Raw genomic sequence first — 3,516 nt, forward strand, 5'->3', positions numbered from 1 at the left:
GCCACGTGCTCACGCACTAATTAACAAAGTGCTTGCAGCTGGTAAACCCGCTCGCAAGCCTCACACAGCTGCCCCACAGTCAGTCTCACCTACTGACTCCCAAACTTCCTGCTCCAAGCTGACGACAGGAAGCTGGGGTCCCAGGTGAGTCTTAGTGTATAGAAGTGGGTTTGTCAGAATAAGAAGGACGTGGTTCAGCTGCCAGGAGCAGTGGGATCACAGGAGGAGCCCGGGGACAGAGGCCAAGGGAACAAAGATGGAGAATGTCCAGGGGCTTCTGGGGCTGCTTGGGTGTGAGCTGTTGCCTGACTCATTTTCCCCCACATTTAAAGCTCTCATCCTTACAGACACAGGTCTACCTGGTTCACTACCCTGGGCCACCTTGGTCTCGAGTAGAACATTCTAATCCATTAAAAGTTCTCGAGTGGAACATTCTTATTTACAAAAATAGGCCTGTGGGCCACAGTTTGCCATCCCCAGATAAAGCACAAGTTCCTCAGCCCACCCTGAAGGACTCTCCTGTTTTAATACACCTGCCCAGTTTTCCATCCTACTGAGATCCTGACCAGTCTTCACCCCTTCGTCCATTTTGCTCTCTCTGCATGGCCAAGCTGCACCCTCCTTTCAGGATGAACCACCCCAAATCTGTTTTAGAACAAAGGAATACAGCAAAACTTACACCATCCAGCTTCAACTGCTCAGATGGGAGAATACCATATTTTGTTTATTCTTTTGCCTTCTGAGGTGCATGCATTTTTATTTGTCTTATCAAAAGAGCTAGGTCTGGGGAGGGGCAGCTGCCCGGAAGTGCTGATGGGGGAGCAGGACAGTGGGCAAGGGCAGGCTAAGTCCCCACAGCTGGAGCTGCATGCATTGCTGACCTAGTTCAAGAAACCATTGCAAAGACACCATTCCACAGAAAGGAAAATCAATAAGTAATTTCTTTCCCCCATGTTGCTCCATGGGTAACAAGGATGAAACACATCCCCCCACGACTATGAGGGAGTGTGCCTGAAGTGAAAGGCAGCATAGTGCTCAGTTCGAAATGAAAATACAGACAAATAGGAGAGGTAACGAAGGCCAGAACAGATAGAGGCTGATGTGCCGGGGGCCATTTTTCATAGGCATTTAATTTTAGTTCACCTGGGCACTTTTGCATCAGGGCTTGCTGTTGGTGGAGCTATAATTCTATTTACAGATTGACAACATGGGATGTTTTTCAGGGTAAAGGGTGAGTCTCGCATCTCTTGCATCTGAATCTACCCCGTGGCCTCCTTATCTTTCCCCGTTTGGAGAGTACTCTACACAAATTGCAAGTAAGTGATGAAATGTGAGCGCACAGGGAAGAGAATTCCTCCTGTGCTTTCAAAACGGAGCTGGCCATAACCATAATCGATCTTTTTTTTCTTCCTCCTTCCAGAGCTTTGCCACCGAAATGGAGCTGATTCAGCTGAGTTGGAGGAAACAGTAGCAATGTCAAGTCCAGGCTTAGTGGTTTTGTGGCTGATACATGCTTATTTCTCTGTTTTTTGAAACAGGTATTGTAGACAAAGCTCTTCATTCTGTTTTTTTTAGTGGTGGAAAACTATTTAGTCCTAAAACATTTTTTAAAATACTTTGGCTAAGGGATCAGTCCAAATAAATGAACCTAAGAGCCTCAAACATTTTTGACACTAGTAAACATTCTTTGTCTGGGCACACTAGCAAACTTTTTTCTCTCCGACTTTTCTTTCCTAGGTGATGAAGTGCAGATGTAACAATATTTCCAGTTATATCAAGATGATGAAGCAACAGAAAGGTTCTGGAAAAAAAACCTTTGATCCATTAATAGGATTAGTGGTCTCATTATGTCATCTAACAAGCTTTATTTTCCTCTGTGTACTGAGAAGCATGAAATTATCATGTAAATAATGCCACATCTGTGCGAACAATTTACAAGGTGCTCTACAAATTCAAATTTAAGCTGTCATTTCTTTTATTGTGTTAACTGTGACTTCCCTGAAGTTTTCTGACACCTCATATGAGCTGCGGCACCTTGCTTTTTGTTGACCCTCATTCCTGTGTATCGGGAATCTGCGTTTTGGAGGGTTGGGAAAGAGCACCCGTCAACACCATTGGGAAGTAAGATTCCATGAGCCAGGACAGCCAGCAATAGGCTTATATGAATTTTCTTAGTATGCCTAACTGGCTTCATAACCTTTTAAAGGTAATTAAATTTTCTTTTCTGCATTTGCTTGTGTGCCAAAGATTTCTGTGGCCTCTAGCTTCCAGATTATTCTTTGTGGAGGCCCATTAGATAACTCTGCATGCAGAGGCTGGTGGAGGCAGAAAGGAAGCAATCATTACAGAATCATTACCGTTCTAATCCCTAAAGCAGCTTCCTAATTCAGGTGCTCACATCCAAATCCTGCATGCTGGCTGCTACAACTGAATGGTATTCCTGCCCATTGAAATGCAGTGTCTGGCATTGTGTGTCTTTGGTGTAGGCATTGTCACATACACACATACCCCTTCACTGGAAACTTGTATTAATTAGTGGTGCAGATCCAAAGTATTCTCAAGTGAATGAGGGAGTACATTCGAAACCCTTTAGATGCAACAAGCACACACTTCACATCATCTCATTAAATTCAGGCCTTGCCACTCAGGAATGCAGTTTTGTTAGCTGGCCCATTGTTTCCAATGTGCCTTTTGTTCTGCATTTAAATAGTCTTAAATAAGTGCACTCCTTATGGCTTTGACAGTGGCATCATTGGTCTTGCCACAATGCTGTTCCATCAGCACCAAAGTAATTGCAAAGCAACTTTTAGCAACTGAAGGAAGTGAGGGCTGAGAAATACTTTCTCCTGTCACTCGGGTTGAGGCAGAATAACAAGATAATTTGGAGGAGGTCCTCCCCTCCATACTGTGTCATTAAAGAGCCTTTTGTCAGTAGAGGCTTTTTAGTGTGGATGGTCTGTGGGGGGGTGGGACGGGGGGGGAGGAGGAGGAGGAGGAGGAGGAGGAGGAGGAGGAGGAGGAGGAGGACACAGAAGGATTGGATACAAAGGCTGACCATTGTAGGAAGTTCCTAAGGTTTGGAACTTGCTATTTAACAACTAGGTCTAATGAAGACATGACTGGAATTCTGCTTTTATAAATGCTGGCTATTTGGATATTTACCTCTTATCCTTCAATATGGTTTCAAACTCATTGAAATAATATTGTTTACTGGCTGTTCAAGAGTAACAGTTCCAGGTGTCCGTGGCCGAGGCCAGGTAGGTTCACATTGGATCTGGGAAGACAGTAAAGAAATTGTGGAGCCAGAAAACATTAGGGCCATTCCATTTAATAAAGTTTCACAACAGCGGACAAGCACACAGGCAAGGGAAAACCTCTTCTCTGGCACACAAACAGCAAAATGGCCCCTCAGTGGTGGGCTGGCTATCAGCTATCCTCCATCTGCTCTCTTTCTCCAGCACAAGCACCCACAGCCTTATAGAGGCCACACACACGTGGCGCTCCTATGCACCCACA

The sequence above is a fragment of the Saccopteryx leptura genome, chromosome 1 (assembly GCF_036850995.1).
Source record: "Saccopteryx leptura isolate mSacLep1 chromosome 1, mSacLep1_pri_phased_curated, whole genome shotgun sequence".
NCBI lineage: Eukaryota > Metazoa > Chordata > Mammalia > Chiroptera > Emballonuridae > Saccopteryx > Saccopteryx leptura.